The sequence below is a fragment of the Aquarana catesbeiana genome, linkage group LG02, assembly GCF_042186555.1.
Source record: "Aquarana catesbeiana isolate 2022-GZ linkage group LG02, ASM4218655v1, whole genome shotgun sequence".
Taxonomy (NCBI): Eukaryota; Metazoa; Chordata; class Amphibia; order Anura; family Ranidae; genus Aquarana; species Aquarana catesbeiana.
This window is the reverse complement of record NC_133325.1, coordinates 352,060,929-352,070,500: the sequence shown is the minus strand read 5'-3', so window position 1 is coordinate 352,070,500 and position 9,572 is coordinate 352,060,929.

Below are 9,572 nucleotides of genomic sequence, written 5' to 3'. Positions count from 1 at the left end.
GGGGTATTATGCAGAGTATTGCAGGGTATTATGCAGAGTATTGCGGGGTATTATGCAGAGTATTGCGGGGTATTATGCAGAGTATTGCAAGGTATTATGCAGAGTATTGCAGGGTATTATGCAGAGTATTGCAGGGTATTATGCAAAGTATTGCAAGGTATTATGCAGAGTATTGCAGGGTATTATGCAGGGATGGCTGAGCATGGAGGGATGGATGGATGTGACTACAATTGTCACTGAGCACCGCTGTGGGCACTACACATGCAGCCCACAGCGGTGCTGCCATCCGATCCCTCCCCCTCTCCCCTCACACTGTACCGATCGGTACAGAGAGGGGAGGGAGGAACCGGCGTCATGACATGACGCCAGTCTGTTGACATGTGATCCCTCCGTCATTTGACGGAGGGATCACATGGTAGACGGCCGCGATCAGCGGCCGTTTACCGTGATCCGTGATGCGCCGGGTCCTCTGGACCCGGCGGTCACGGAAGTTCTCGGGTGCGCGCCCCAGGGGGCGCGCGAGAGCAGTATTCTGGGAGGACGTCCATGGACGTCCACCCAGAACTAGCCGACCGCGCTGTAGCCGTCTTTCGGCTATGGCCCGGTCGGCAAGTGGTTAAAAAAAAAAAAAAAGTGTCACTTTTATTCCTATTACAAGAAATGTAAATATCCCTTGTAATAGAAAAAAAGCATGACAGAGCCTCTTAAATATGAGATCTGGTGTCAAAAAGACCTCAGATCTCATATTTACACTAAAATGCAATTAAAAAAAAAAAATGGCCCTTTAAGAGCTATGGGCGGAAGTGACGTTTTGACGTTGCTTCCGCCCTGCAATGATATGGAGATGGGTGGGGGCCATCTTCCCCTCACTCGTCTCCATACCAAGCCAGGAAAAGGATCCAATCACCTCCGCTGCTACCGATGGCTCCGGTAAGCAGCGGAGGGCATCGGAGCATAGCGGGAGGGTGGGAGGTCCCTATGCCTCTCCTATTGTGGTGATGAGGAAGAAAAACATATCACTGAGAATGTGTATTGACTATCGCACCATCAACAAAAGAATCATCCCAGACCAATACACCACTCCTTGAATAGAAGACGGTCTTCAATGTCTATAGAAGGCCAAATGGTTTAGCGTGTTGCACCTGATAGCGTCAGATCCCCATGTACCCTGACGATAGGGAAAAAATGCTTTTACCTGCCCGGTGGGGTTCTTTGAGTCTGGGTGGGACTGGGTATGTCAGGAGTCAGTAGCTGGATGACCAGATATACACTATATTACCAAAAGTATTGTGACGCCTGCCTTTACACCCTCATGAACTTTACTGTCATCCCAGTTTTAGTCCGTAGGGTTCAATATTGAGTTGGCCCACCCTTTACAGCTATAACAGCTTCAAATCTTCTGGGAAGGCTGTCCACAAGGTTTAGGAGGTGTCTATGGGAATGTTTGACCATTCTTCCAGAAGCGCATTTGTGAGGTCAGGCACTGATGTTGGAGAGAAGGCCTGGCTCGCAGTCTCTGCTCTAATTTCTCCTAAAGGTTTTCTATCGGGTTGAGGTCAGGACTCTGTGCAGGCCAGTCAAGTTCCTCCACCCCTAACTCACTCATCCATATATTTGTGGACCTTGCTTTGTGCACAGGTACGCAGTCATGTTGGAAACGGAAGATGGCCCCTTCTTGTTCCAACATGACTGTGCACCAGTGCACAAACAAGGTCCATAAAGACATGACTGAGCAAGTTTGGTGTGGAGGAACTTGACTGGCCTGCTCAGAGTCCTGACTTCAACCCCTTAGAATACCATTGGGATGAATTAGAGCGCAGACTGCGAGCCAGGTCTTCTCGTCCGCATTAGTGCCTGACCTCACAAATGCACTTCTGTAAGAATGGTCAAACATTCACATAGACACACTGCTAAACCTTGTGGACAGCCTTCCCAGAAGAGTTGAAGCTGTTATAGCTGCAAAGGGTGGGCCAACTCAATATTGGACCCTACAGACTAAGACTGGGATGCCATTAAAGTTCATATTACATATATACATAGTTACATAATTACATAGTAGGTGAGGTTGAAAAAAGACACAAGTCCATCAAGTCCAGCCTATGTGTGTGATTATGTCAGTATTACATTGTATATCCCTGTATGTTGCGGTCGTTCAGGTGCTTATCTAATAGTTCCTTGAAACTAACAATGCTCCCTGTTGAGACCACCGCCTGTGGAAGGGAATTCCACATCCTTGCCGTTCTTACAGTAAAGAACCCTCTACGTAGTTTAAGGTTAAACCTCTTTTCTTCTAATTTTAATAAGTGGCCACGAGTCTTGTTAAACTCCCTTCCGCAAAAAAGTTTTATCCCTATTGTGGGGTCACCAGTATAGTATTTGTATATTGAAATCATATCCCCTTTCATGCGTCTCTTCTCCAGAGAGAATAAGTTCAGTGCTCACAACCTTTCCTCATAACTAATATCCTCCAGACCCTTTATTAGCTTTGTTGCCCTTCTTTGTACTCACTCCATTTCCAGTACATCCTTCCTGAGGACTGGTGCCCAGAACTGGACAGCGGTCAGGTGCGGTCAGACCAGAGTGCATGCCATTGCTGAGCCTATCATCTACTAGAACCCCCAGGTCTTTTTCCATCCTAGTTTCTCTCAGAGGTTCTCCCCCCAGTGTATAGATTGCATTCATATTTTTGCCACCCAAATGCATTATTTTACATTTTTCTACATTGAACCTCATTTGCCATGTAGTTCCCCACCCCATGAATTTGTTCAGATCTTTTTGGAAGGTTTCCACATCTTGTGTAGAAGTTATTGCCCTGCTTAGCCTAGTATCGTCCGAAAATACAGAGATTGAACTGTTTACCCCATCCTCCAGGTCGTTTATGAACAAATTAAACAGGATTGGTCCCAGCACAGAACCCTGGGGCACCCCACTACTCACCCCTGACCATTCCCAGTACTCCCCATTTATCACCACCCTTTGAACTCGCCCTTGTAGCCAGTTTTCAGTCAATGTACTCACCCTATGGTCCATGCCAACGGACCTTATTTTGTACAGTAAACTTTTATGGGGAACTGTGTCAAATGCTTTTGCAAAATCCAGATACACCACGTCTATGGGCCTTCCTTTATCTAGATGGCAACTCACCTTCTCATAGAAGGTTAATAGATTGGTTTGGCAAGAATGATTCCTCATGAATCCATGTTGATTACTGCTAATGATGCCGTTCTCATTACTAAAATCTAGTATATAGTCCCTTATCATCCCCTCCAAGAGTTTACATACTATTGATGTTAGGCTAACTGGTCTGTAATTCCCAGGGATGTATTTTGGGCCCTTTTTTAAATATTAGTGCTACATTGGCTTTTCTCCAATCAGCTGGTATCATTTCAGTCAGTAGACTGTCAGTAAAAATTAGGAACAATGGTCTGGCAATTACTTGACTGGGTTCCCTAAGTACCCTCGGGTGCAAGCCATCTGGTCCCGGTGATTTATTAATGTTAAGTTTCCCAAGTCTAATTTTAATTCTGTCCTCTGTTATGTGCATGTAAAGACAGGTGTCACAATACCTTTGGTAATATATTGTATGTAGCTACACCAAGAAACCGGGACCAGACCATACAGTATGTATACGTCTTTAAAGTAAGATTTATTTACAGTGAAACAAAAGACAGATCACACACAAGCAAGCAATTCACATGAGTATGCAATCGAATCAAAACTAAATGACAAAATGCATAGCCAGCAACCTAACAAAATCTATATACATTATATGTACAAATGAGATACACACAAGGCAGGGGAAAACTGGAGGAGCAGGGAGCAGATGGGAAGGGGGAAACAAGACTTGGGAAAGTAACAGCAGGGAACAAGCCAGCAGGGTACTGAGTGCAGGGCAAGATTGAATGGCAACAAAGTCTGGCAGCAACAGGGCAAACCGGGTTCAAGGCAGGAGGAGCCAAAACATGTACTAGTGGGAGAAGCATGAAATATCCTCCTATCAGCTGAGACCAGGTGGAGCTGATTGCTGGAACCTGCTGACTGCTAGGAGACACCCGCTGGTGGACACTAGAACTGCAACTTTCCGCCCCGGGAAGCATATTGCCACCAGCAGACAAACCAGGTCCTGACTGTTCCCCTGCCTTAAGGAGCAGCCTCCAGACATTCCACCGTACCCCACCACTGGGGTCCAGAAAATGACTAGGTATGCCACCGCCGGGGTCTGAAAACTGTCTGGGCTCCCTGCTGGTCAGATCCCTGAAGAGGCGCAAAAGTTGGAGCTAATAATTCTGTAATACAGCATACAGTACATCCCAATGCTGGGATTCTGAAGGCACCCTAAAGGATTCACACCGGAGTCCTTGGTCCATACAGGTACCCTGACGACAGGGTGTCCCATCACAACTGGACCTTCCCCAATCTCGGTTACTAGAGACTACTCCGGTTTACCTGCCACTCAGAGATAACACCTGGGCCAGGACAAGATTCAGTTGGAACTCTGCCCTTCCTCAGAAGACCACTACTGCTGGGGCTGTAATAGCAGATGCAGCTCTCATGTTCAAAGTGGGTATCTGGACCTCCCGGCCTTGGCACAACAGGATCAACTGGCAGCAGAAAGAACTCAGGACAGGCAACAGTAGGGATCTTAAACCAAACATACAACCCATTCAAGCCACATGACAATGGAAATTTAGAAGCCTCAGACACATCAGCAGGCAGGAGCTTAACCCGGTCAACAGAGTCCAGCTGGGCAGAAGTCCAGGAATCTGCATAGTCCAGCTGAGTAACAGACAGCAAGTCATCAAAGGCAGGCTTGGCAGCAGACCAAAGATCAGAGATGGGCCTGGCAACAAGTAGCAGGTCACCAGCAGCAGGCTTGTGACCAGTGCTGATGTTCTATCAAAAAGACCCTATGCCTTTGAGACTCCTAAGGAAGAGTGGACTCAGAGCTGAAATGAGAAGAAATCCAAACTTTGTGTCAAGGAATGGAATACAGAGCCAGAGGGGCAACAGGGGCACTGTGGTTTGTACAGTGTAAATCAGTGGTTTGTTTTTGTGGCTGGAGCCGCCTGGAGCAGTGTGCAAGCAGCCTATGTTATGATATGGAGATACAGCAGCTGTGCGAACACAGCTACAGTTTGTAATTTGACAGGTACATGGGTGCAGGTGTATGCCCCCAAACAAGCAGTGTGCATTCAGGGCTGCTCACCCACAGCTGTCAAATTAGGACCTGAGGCTGTGTTTATACAGCTGCAGTGTCGAACTGCATCAGCTGAATGCACTGATTGGATCTTCCCCGCTATAGCCTGCAATGCTAATCAAGTGGGGAAAATCCAACAGGACGATTGTACAAAAGTCGATCGGTAGATCGACTTTTGTACACCCACAGTGCCCAGACATGGATCAATCTTCTGCCGTCCCAGCTGAACCAGGCAAATTACGATCCATGTATGGCCAGCTTTAGAGTTCTAAGCAGATCAGGCTACTCTGCTGGAGGTATATTCTTGCATATGGTGAGTGACCTGCAGTTCCAGTATCTGGGACTTTTTTTTTGTCACATGCGTCTCTCCATCTTTCTCAGGATACTGTCATTTACAAATCAACCTTCCCACCTTATGCAGACAGCAGGTGTGAAGTGCATGTGCATGGGCTTTTCCCCTTATAAAACCCAATAAGCAGACCAAAGATTCAATTTCATGTGCTGTAGACTGTGAGAGGGTCACTCTTGTTAGGTAGGCAGGAACACATACATTAGGGTGTTACAGTGCAGGAAACTCTAACTGCTGTTCTGTCTTCTTTTGTTGTTTACAGTCATTTCTATTTTAAAACTGCAAGTTGCATTTTACATTAGCATCTTAGACTGACCAGCATGACCACAATATCTGTGTGATAACTTACACAGGACTTTGAAAGAAGACCATAAAGTTCACAGTTTTGTCATATTGACGTTGATAAAATTACGAGACCTTTGCCTAGGAAAAGTACATGTTCAACCATTTTTTTTTTCTTGCTTTGTTTCCTTATTTGGAAGTCTATTGGGTTTTAAAAATTTTTAAGTTGAAATGTCGAAATATACAGAATATATATATATATATATATATATATTATATATATATATATATATATATATATATATATTTATATATACACACACACAGTATTTCACAAAAGTGAGTACACCCCTCGCATTTTTGTAAATATTTTATGACACTTTGCTACAATGTAAAGTAGTGAGTGTACAGCTTGTATAACAGTGTAAATTTGCTGTCCCCTCAAAATAACTCAACATACAGCCATTAATGTCTAAACTGCTGGCAACAAAAGTGAGTACACCCCTAATTGAAAATGTCCAAATTGGCCATTTTCTCTCCCCGGTGTCACTTGACTCGTTAGTGTTACAAGATCTCAGATGTGAATGGGGAGCAGGTGTGTTAAATTTGGTTTTATCGCTCTCACTCTCTCATACTGGTCACTGGAAGTTCAACATGGCACCTCATGGCAAAGAACTCTCTTAGGATCTGAAAAAAAGAATTGTTGCTCTACATAAAGATGGCCTAGGCTATAAGAAGATCGCTAAGACACTGGAACTGAGCTGCAGCGCGGTGGCCAAGACCATATAACAGTTTAACGGGACAGGTTCCACTCAGAACAGGCCTCGCCGTGGTCGACCAAAGAGGTTGAGTGCACGTGCTCAGTGTCATATCCAGAGGTTGCTTTTGGGAAATAGATGTATGAGTGCTGCCAGCATTGCTGCAGAGGTTGAAGGGGTGGGGGGGTCAGCCTGTCAGTGCTCAGACCATACGCCGCACACTGCATAAAATTGGTCTGCATGGCTGTCATCCCAAAAGGAAGCCTCTTCTAAAGATGGTGCAAACAGTTAGCTGAAGACAAGCAGACTAAGGACATGGATTATAGGCACCATGTCCTGTGGTCTGATGAGACCAAGATAACTTTATTTGGTTCAGATGCTGTCAAGCGTGTGTGGCGGCAACTAGGTGAGGAGTACAAAGGCAAGTTTGCCTTGCCTACAGTCAAGCATGGTAGTGGGAGTGTCATAGTCTGGGGCTGCATGAGTGCTGCCAGCACTGGGAAGCTACAGTTCATTGAGGAAAACATGAATGCCAACATGTACTGTGACATACTGAAACAGAGCATGATCCCCTCCCTTCGGAAACTGGGTCACAGGGCAGTATTCCAACATGATAACGACCCCAAACACACCTCCAAGATGACCACTGCCTTGCTAAAAAAGCTGAGGGTAAAGGTGATGGACTGGCCAAGCATGTCTCCAGACCTAAACCCTGTTGAGCATCAGTCGCAAGGTCTCTAACATCCACCAGCTCCGTGATGTCTTCATGGAGGAGTGGAAGAGGACTCCAGTGGCAACCTGTGAAGCTCTGGTGAACTCCATGCCCAAGAGGGTTAAGGCAGTGCTGGAAAATAATGGTGGCCACACAAAATATTGACACTTTGGGTCCAATTTGGACATCTTCACTTAGGGGTGTACTCACTTTTGTTGCCAGCGGTTTTGACATTAATGGCTATGTGTTGAGTTATTTTGAGGGGACAGAAAATTTACACTGTTATACAATCTGTACACTCACTACTTTACATTTTAGAAAAGTGACATTTCTTCAGTGCTGTCACATGAAAAGATATAATAAAATATTTACAAAAATGGGAGGGGTGTACTCACTTTTGTGAGATACTGTATATATATATATATATATATATATATATATATATATATATATATATGTAAAATATAAAGAAGGTAGCCGCGCTTAGGACAAATAAGGAATTAGGATAACAAATATAGACTATAAAGTGGTAGGAATTAGGTAGCTGCCTCCCCTACTAGGGCTCCCCTGAGAAGAGCTCCAGACAATAAGAAATAAACTAAAATTGGGGGTGTATGGCACTTACCTATACATAGAAATGAACGAGGGGCTGTGTTGAAGGTGTACTGGGGGCTAACTCTATGTGTACATTAACCAGCAACCTAGAATGTGTGCCCAATATCTACTGAAAAGGACAAAAGTAGTGAAAATAGTTGTATACACCTAACCTAAAAGGTCATGTGAATGATAGAGAAAATATGAATAATTGTGTTGTCCTAAATTAAAAAACCAAAGTTTTACCCAAAAAGTGCATGTACTACGTGCATCCAGATGCATAAATAAATGGAAATTAATAGAGTGTCACATTGGTATTAATGCAAATGTGATTTGCTAAGTGTATATATGCATAAATGTCACCAATGGAAAAAAATAATAAAAAAACTAAACAGAATGCTGAGTGGACAGAACAGACTGCTGGGAAAGGATATAAAAGGGCTGGCGCGGCCTAGATCTTTCTCTTGGGATGCCGTTTGACTCTGCCAGCAGGAGGTCTGTGTGACAGTGAGCTGCTGTCGATTTGCAGCCTACACAGCAAGGAGCCGTTCAGCTATACCCAGAGGGAGTTCTGTGGACAGCATCGCTTCTTCCTTGCAGCGGACAGGAGGGTGTTCCAGGTCATCCAGAGACACCTGTGCTTCAGATCTAAGTAGATAGATAAAGTATTTGTAAGTGTGCCTTTTTATTATCTTACAGTATTGCGATATACTTATTTCTGTGTTCCCACTAATAAGTAAACAGCATGAACTGTTTCATTGATGCTGTGTGAGTCTCTTCTTATTAATACAGTTGGTAAGATGACTGAGCCCAGGGTGTCAGAAGTAATGGAGGATTTGCAGAGTCAAGGTAATCAGTGGGGTACAGAGTCTATTAGCAGCCCTCATGGGGGGTATCACTACATACACTATATTTTCAAAAGTACTAGGATGCTTGCCTTTACACGCACATGAACTTAAATGGCATTCCAGTCTTTGTCCATAGGGTTCAATATTGAGTTGGCCCACCCTTTACATCTATAACAGCTTCAACTCTTCTGGGAAGGCTGTCCACAGGGTTAAGGAGTGTGTCTATGGGAATGTTTGACTATTCTTCCAGGAGCACATTTGTGAGGTCAGGCACCAATGTTGGATGAGAAGGCCTGGCTCGCAGTCTTCGCTCGAATTCATTCCAGGAACACATACATTAAGGTATTACAGTTCAGGAAACTCTAACTGCTGTTCTGTCTTCTTTTGGTGTTTACAGTCATTTCTATTTTAAAACTGCAAGTTGCATTTTACATTAGCATCTTAGACTGACCAGCATGACCACAATATCTGTGTGATAGCTTACACAGGACTTTAAAAGGCCATAAAGTTCAGTTTTGTCATATTGACGTTGATAAAATTATGAGACCTTTGCCTAGGAAAAGTACATGTTTAACCATATTTTTTTTTTCTTGCTTTATTTTCTTATTTGGGAGGTAATTGCGTTTTAACATTTTTTAAGTTGAAATATATTATATCTATCTATATATATATATATATATATATATATATATATATATATATTACACACTTGTCTCTAACTAGTGTAATTGGGTTTTTGATCTGTTTTCACTTATACTTTCAAGGTGATAAGAATACCACTCCATTGCCCTTTTTTTGGGCTATATTTTACTACTTTGTTCTTTTCGGGTTA